The sequence below is a fragment of the Leptonychotes weddellii genome, chromosome 16, assembly GCF_054177405.1.
Source record: "Leptonychotes weddellii isolate Sample4059 chromosome 16, ASM5417740v2, whole genome shotgun sequence".
NCBI lineage: Eukaryota > Metazoa > Chordata > Mammalia > Carnivora > Phocidae > Leptonychotes > Leptonychotes weddellii.
The window spans coordinates 7,219,405-7,227,763 of NC_138384.1; the positions used below are offsets into that span (position 1 = coordinate 7,219,405).

Below are 8,359 nucleotides of genomic sequence, written 5' to 3' on the forward strand. Positions count from 1 at the left end.
CCCTCTCTCATCTGCCGCCACCCAACCTCATGCAGGCTCACTACATTGCTCTGAAATCGCTGAAGGCACTCTGGCTAATGAGCTAACTTCTGGCTAAAATTCAGTTTAAACTCTGAAATCCTTCACATTGCTACCAACATTATTTTTTTTTTAAAACCAAATTGGGAGCATTATACTCCTTTATCCCATCCCTTGAATGAGTTTCTAATTCTCCCAGTTAAATTTCATATGCTTCATCCTGAGATTTAATGCTCTGAATATAACGTGCTTTAACTCAGCTTTCTAGCCTCATTTCCCTCTGAATCCTACTAACCACCAACTCTGACATCCCCCTTGACCCCTTTTCGGGGATAGGGAACATGGAACACTGCCTCTGTCTCCATCCTTCTTAATCCGCATTTATGCTCTTTTATGTATACCTTCTTTGGAATTTTAAAGTCATGATCACCTTCTATTATCACCTTCTCTAGGAAATTTTCCTAGAGTCCCACAATTGAAATAATTTCCCTTCAACTTTGCTTCCAGGGCAGTTTGACTGTGGCACCTTTTAGCCCATTACAACTTGTGTGGTTTCCAGAGCTATACTTAACAGTAGTGTCTCGGTCAGGTCAGGCTGCTATCACAATACCATTGACTGAGGAGCTTAAGCAATAAATATTCCTCCACACAGTTCTGGAGGCTACGAAGTCCAAGGTCAGAATGCAAGCAGATTTGGTGTCTGGTGAGAGCTCTCTTCCTGGTTTGCAGATGGCCAGTTTTTCAGTGCATCTTTACCTGATAAGGAGAAAGAGAGAAAGGTCATCTCTCTCCTTTTTTTTTTTTTTTTAAGGACACTAATCCCATTCATAAGGGCTCCACCCTCCTGACCTAATTACCTCCCAAAGGCTCCACTTCCAAAACTGTCACAGTGGGGTTTAGATTTCAACATAGGAACTTTGAGGAGACACATTCAGTCTATAACAAGTATCTATCACTTCAACCAGGGAATGAGTTTCTTGAGGACAGTCTTGTTTCCACGCTATCCCTCAGCTCAGAGTCTAGGACACAGTGTTAATGTCTCTATGGGAAATGAATTTTAATAGTTTTCCCATAGATATCCTTTTCCCCTTTTATTGCCAGTTCCTTTTAAAGAGCTACTTATTATGGAAATTTTCAAAGTACACAAAAGTTGAGAGAATAGTTTGGCAAACCATGTATTCATCATCCAGTTTCAAAAATCTTGTCCATCCTTTTAAAAGCAAAACTCTTCTGCAGACAAAGCCTTTGGTGGTGAGGGGCATAAAGACACCATTCTGTAGTGCCCAATTAATTCAAATCAAGTTTGAGCAGAGTTTCCTCCCCCAGAATAACATCAATAGGACTCCCAGTGAAAGGATGTCTTCCTAAGGCAATTCTGAAGACAAAAACGCAATATTAAGAACACACTTCCCAATAATGTGAAGATGTATGACTCTACTAAATACAAATGTTCCCTTAATGTACTATAAAAAAATAAAGATGTTTGGCTAGATTTATCAACCTGCTCCAAGAGCAGAATTAAGTTTCCATGCTACATTTTTTCTACTTACTTAAAAACACCTGAGTTGTTATATAGCTAGCCAGACAACCGTTTCGTTATATAAGTATAATGTCTGCCCTGAAGATATATGGTTTTAAACAAAGCCTTCTGTGTTCTCAGACCTGTGGGATAACTTGTAAGCAATGACTCCTAAGGACTCAGATGTGGGTGCAATTAGCTACATGTTAAAACATTACTAACGATTTTAATAAATTAATAATAAGATATTTAATGTACTAGAGGTTCTGACTATGTTCTCACAAAATGAAATTAAAGCCAACTCAAAATTTTCAATTTATGCAGCTTGGAAATCTAATGACAAAGCAAGCTGGGGACAGAAATCTTTATTCTCAATGGAATGGATTACCCCAGGAGATTCATAGTTGGTGATAATGAGTGCATGTGCATATTGACATGTCATTATATCACATTCTCATTTTTGAATCATGCAAAATCATGATCTAAAGTTCCAACAAATAGTGCACGAGGAGAGGTTTTTCTCATGTCTTTGCTTCTTACATAAGCTGTTCACCAGTGTTGCCTGCAGCTTCTCACCTGGGCATTTCACAGGCCATGAGATGATTGAAAACAATCCAATACAGAGTGCTATAACAGTGACCTGCGCCTGCCTAGCTCCTGGAGGGAGTAAGGCAGAAGGCCGGAGAAGGCTAGTGAGAAGCTACTACAATATGGTGAAGGTGAAAAATCAGAAGGAATGCGGTTTCATCACCTCTTAGAGCCAACTATAAACTCCGTTTATGATGGAACCAGGGGATTTGGAATAAGCCAGCCAAGTAGACAGCAGCTTCTTCTCCCAAAGGCTTCCATAAACCTGGATTGGTGGAGTATTAATTTGTTGGCTTTTTAAATTTCTTCTTTGCTTTCTCAGTGTGAGCCCAAGAGGAAGTTGGAATATCACATTTCACAGGGAAAGTCATTCCAAACTAATCTTAGCAGCTCTAACTCAACCAATAATCGTGCTTATGAACATAGCACAGTGTAGATTCCTCATGAGCCTTCATCAACAACTAATTGATTTGCTTAAGTTGAAGTAATGAATGATCAGTCTCCGCTGGCCTTCTCTCCAGTTCTCAATCTCTCCTGATCAGGACTGACATATCAATGTAATGAACAACCTCCATTCTCTTATCTTCCAGCCATAGAAAACACTGCCACTTCCAATTAAATTCTACATGATTTATGGAAACCCACGAGCTCACTTGCCTTAATTCTTCCTTCTCCTGCCCATGTGATCCTATTAAATTTCTTCCTTAAAATCTAGTGCTCCCTACTCTGAAATGGCATGGGTTGTTATGTGCAAAAAAGTTGGAAAAAAGAATGGTAAAGGAAGTCTGAAAAACAGTAATAGCTTCCTACCACTTAATGGGCAGTACCATGTTCCGAAAAAATGCACTGGACACTTTAGTAAGGAGTGTATTCATTATCTTATTAAATCCTACGAATTTCTGTAATCCCCCCTCGAAAGAGGGCAGACTGTCCCTGTTTTGTATATAGATGAGAAATAGACATGGAGAGATGATGTGACTTTTCTAAGGTTCCATAGTAACTGGCAGAGCTGAAGCAAGGAGTGTCTGGCATGTTGTTGACAGACAATCAGGTTACTCATGATTACTAATCTTGACCCATGCTGTGGTTGGGTATCCATGGTGTATACTTCTGGAAGCCCATGAAAATACTATTATTTCCTAAAACCATTTTAATAGTTCAAACACAGAAATAATTCGTGCATTTCCCAATGAAATGGTGGCACAGTATGACAAAACATGTTAATTTTCTTTGGGCTGGAATTTTATTAACTGAGAGCAGCAGTTCTGGTTATCCATGCTAGTTAGAGTTCTAGCAAGGTAAAGGAAGTCTTATTAATGCAGTTTGAGATTCAAACAAGCCAAACAAACAAAAGGAAGTTTAGAATATGGGTTCATTGGACAGAGGAATGACAATAATAATGGGAATATTTGGTCTTGTAGTGAGGAGAACACTGTTTTGTAGAGACAGGGAAGATCTATGTGCAAACTCCAGACACATGCAAACTTGTAAACCTAAATGGAATGCTTTGGCCTACATGCTGCTTTCTTTGTATCTCCCAGGAATTCTGGGAAGATACCAAAATGAGTGGGTTAGGTCAAGGTATCATCTAAACAGTGAGTTTTAAGCTGGACTTGAATAAAGAGTGGGAATTGAGTCAGAAAACGAATTGACTATGTGTTTCCATGCAGAGGAGCATAAACATAGTACAATAACAATCTCACCTGTTCATCATAATCAGGTGGCAAGCATGTGCTAGGTCAGGCGCCAAACTAGATGCCAAGTGTAGAAATGAAAAAGTCAAGGACTATCACTTGTAGAGCCTAAGTCTCATAAAGAAGGCTGAAGCATCAATAAAACAATTTAGTATGGAGTGATTAAGGCCATAAGAGAAACACATACTCAGCAAGGCAGGGACATAAAAGAGGGAGTTACGTAAGACTTTCCTGACCTACCCAAGCTGAGTAAAACATGTGAGCTCCTTCTTGAAAGGTGACTGGGAATTGGACAGGTGGGAAAGGAAAAAAGAGGGGAAGCCACTCATCATCCTGAGACATCACAGTGGATATGGATATTCAGTGAATTCAACTCTGTTTTCAAATCATTTAATAAGACACTTATTCTCCAATTGAGTCAATGGAGGATATATGCAATTTAATAAACTGAGCTTATTGAAGTCATGAACCTTGCCTTTGTATCTTTGCATCCCTGAAGGACTGACTTGGATAGAGTAGCTGCTCGATAATTTTTTTTTTTTTTTTTTTTTTTACTCTTGGTTGGGTGTAAGGACATCCAGAACATGCGGTACAGTGAAGAGCATCAGAATTTTCTGAAATGTATTGATACTCAAGCCTTAATGGACAGTGATGTCACAGAACTGATTACATTTGTAGGAAATGATGGTGGGGAGGAGGCTCTGGGTAAGCAGTGGCGATAAGCATTGATGTGGTCACCAGTTGGCCCCAACAAAGCAATTATTTATGTTGGGGCTATAGTTTGTTTGGTTCCAAAGGGCAGGGCACAAGAGTGAGTTATGGTGTAATGTCTTATGAAAAGAAACTCTCAAGAACAAGAGAAAAAGATTTGAATTTCACCAGTGTGGGTCTACGCTGAGAGCTCTGGTAGAACAACAGGTGATGGTTCTTGTTTTGACTTGGCAGCCATCCTACAGAAACTGTGACTTAATGATATTTTACTGCCTATGTCCCATACAAATTGGTCTCTTCAATCTCATCTTCCCAGAGTGGTTTCTTACTAAGCATTGCATCCTGCAAGGCTCAAACCACAGAAGTGCTTGATGACTGCTCTCTGGGAACATGCATTCTTCTTGAAGTCACGTGAAGCCATGATAGAAAAACTTATGAGCAACTTTTACATGTACTCTGATATAAAATCCTAGACATTTTTCTAAATATGGACAGGTCTTGGGGGGGGGCATTAAAAAACATTGAAATGATTAGTAGCTTGGGGGAAACATTGCTTTTCCCTAGGGTGGACTAGAGCATCACTGAAATGAAGCCAGGGAGTATCTTTAGGTTTTACTTCATTAAAATAACTAATGTTTATATGGAGATGCAGAGGTTAGTTGCACCAACTCGGAGAGTCAGGCACATACATCTACAATCAAGAGAGTGTCAACCACTAACACAATACCACTTTGATGTCTGAGGGATCCTGTTTCCATTTTCAAATCCTGTGCCTTCTTAGAATTTTCTAGAGCCCACCCTATTACCAACTTGAAGACTCATGCTTGAATTTTAACAGATTTAATAGTTAAGTTTTCTTAGTTGTCTGAAGACCCAACTTGGGACCTCATGGTATTTTCCTTCCCTGCTGGCCACCAACCCTAATCCTTAGGATTCTCTAAGTTGCACCTCCTTCTGGAACCCTTCCATCATGCATCCTGTGAATCCCTTTAGCACACACAGACTGGCTTTGAATGGGAACTGTCCTCTCTCTGATTCTGTCATGTCTGTATAATCTGTGCCTTCAACTAGACCACAAACCTTTGTAGCCACAGGCACATTTTCTCCATCTTATGTGTCCTCCGTCATCTCCATCCCAGAGCAGACCATGGAATAAGCACACAGCAGGGACCAGCGGTGATCCTATCCCATGCACAATGACATAAATGTAGAAAAGCATAAAGGAAACAGCATATATCGAATACTTACTGTATGCTAGGTCTTGGTTCAGGTTCTTTCCATACATTATTAATTTTTATTAGCAACGCTGAATGTTAGTACTCACATTTTAGAGATGGGAAAGCAGAGTCAGGGAGTGTTCATAAGTGGAAGACCAGTATTTAAAGAGTGGTCAGCCTGACAGCAAGGCTCTGACTTTCTTCTCAATCCTAAGCCGTCTTTCATCCTGACCAGGGGCCGCTCAGACTCCAGACTGTAGCTAATATACTGCAGAGAGATAGAATATAAGGGATAGAGTGTTAAATAAGTCTATGCTCACTGCTTGACACTATTCCTCTACTACCACTGCCCATGAGATGTCTTGATATGAGGCCTAAGAAGTGAAGCTGGAGCGGTAAATTGTATAACTTACTATCACAGGTGGAGCAATTATTATTATGGGGCCCATTTTAAGTGATATACTTGCTCTCACAGTCTCACTCATGGCCACTTCTTCCAATTAAATACAATCAGCGAGGAGCAAGAACCAGAGGAGAGGAGATGTGGCCTCAGAAGGATTTGGTTTTTGTATGCCAAGTCACCAACTCCTAGGTTTTAATTGACTTTTTGTTACCAGGACATTCTAAAGAAATAATTTTTTATGACCCCTGAGAGGTCTGGCAGTCATTGCTTTTTTAAACATTGATTTGCATATTCAAACATCCACTCAAGCATGAATTGAGAGAGATTGGCCTTTGCCTGTGATGCTGAACATAGACCCTGTCTCATGCCTCCCTGCTTTTTGCCAGTGCTGCTCTCCTTCCCATGCCATTTGCCAGGTGGAGACATCTTCTCTTCAAAATGTCACTCAAACTTCACCTTCCCTGTGAAGACTTCCCTGAACCCTGTCATGCCCTGCAAAACACAGATAGGTCCTTCTACCTCTGAGATTCCCAACTTCAGGATGCTTTCGGCATCTGTCCCCTGCCCTACAGTAGTATATTAAGGCATGGATCTCCACTCAGGACATCTAATTATTTGAGGAGGCAGTACCACATGGTGTTACGGAAGACCATCTGATTTCTGATCCAGACTCAGCTTTCACATCGATAGAAGCTGTATCTCTTAGGTTGCTGGGGAAGCTAAATGAGATAGATGATCCTGGTAAAATGCTTAATACATGCCCTCAACTAGCACTAGCTATTTATATTCCTGGCCGTGCAACTCCCCGGACTCCCTTTGACTATCTGTTGTGTGCAGAGAGCCGAGCACAGGCTGGTGAACCCTGGAGTACATAGTTCTCCACCCCAAGGAGACTGACTACTCCCTATCCACTTGTATGGCCCCTGCTCTGCATGAGACAAGTGCCATTTGTTGTACTTGGCATGTTTTCCCTAACCTCTCTGTGGCATTTTGATTTTGTTGCCAGGGTTGACCCAAGCTGCACCTCCTCCCAAGAGTCCCCTGACCCACCCAGCCCGGGCATCCCACGGACTGAATTCCTACAGCACTTATATGGGATGACTAATTGTCAAATTCTGTCTTTTCTCACCAGTTTGCTTCTCAAGTGTCTACCTCTGATCTCAGACTCATGGTGAGAAGCTTGGAGGCAGGGATTGTGCCAGATTCTCCTCTCTTCTCAGAGCATGGATAAGGGTTGTCCCACACTATCTTAGGGCCTCAGTCATCATAGATTCTGGGGCAGTCTTTCAGTTAATGCTTTTCTGTTGGCACCTTCCACTGTGCTGGGCACTGAAATGCATCTGTGAACAGAGATGCCAAGGCCCCCCCAAGTCCCCCTGGGGTTCATCCTAGCCCAAGTTACAATCCAGTAAGTAAGTCAACAGGTGAATGAGGGCGGTAGTTCAAGAGAGTGTTAAATCCTGCACAGCACTTGTGTTGCAGAATGACTGGGGGTGGCAGCCTGCAGTTAGCCTCTCCTCCCATTACTCAGCAATCAGATACAGTCTTTTCTAAGGAGTGCTCTCTTGAACAGCCACTGGGCCAGAGGCTCAACTATGGGAAAACGACAGGGCCTATTGTCAAAAACAGTTGGAAAATACATCCTACGTATTTATTCCGTGTTAGAGCTACACAATTTATATGAGTATATTAAAGACATTGATACTGCACTAAAGACATTTCTATTTTGCTTAAGCTGGCATTTCCCAAACCCAAAACTGTTCTGCTAGAACTTTTTGTCTGTCTTCTAATATTTAGCACCCATTAACGTTGCCTGAAACCCATGCCTATGGAACAAACTTTGGGATATACTGATGTTGAAGAATATTTATTCTCAGCAATGTTCTTATTTACATACCCCACAGAGAAGCTGGTCTACATGTCATTACCAAGCCATACAGTTTAGTCAAAGCAGAAGGAACTGCATTGAGTGAGCCAATAATGAACTTATTTTCTTAATTCAGTTTGATCTCGCCTCCTCCCAGCCCCCTAATCATTAAGCACCTACTATGTTCTAGTAAATGTTCTAGGTGCTGGGAGTAGAGGAGAAAGCAAAATACCATCATGGAGCCATCTGCACGTCTTGCTGGATGATGGCAGTTGTTTCCTCCGTGGCCTTTCCTACAATTTATTCTCTGCAGAACAGCTAGAGTGAACCGTTACAAGCTCA

At 41.3% G+C, this 8,359-nt stretch overlaps 1 long non-coding RNA gene across 1 annotated transcript; it reads right to left on the bottom strand.

Moving 5' to 3' along the window:
• Positions 1-281: 281 nt before the first annotated feature.
• On the bottom strand, positions 282-5,974 carry LOC145717520 (uncharacterized). The gene is made up of 3 exons (XR_014140791.1): positions 5,855-5,974; positions 5,611-5,712; positions 282-774 (listed from the first exon to the last, which is right to left on the bottom strand). It is a non-coding gene; the product is annotated as an uncharacterized LOC145717520 (long non-coding RNA).
• Between the last annotated feature and the right edge of the window lie 2,385 nt (positions 5,975-8,359).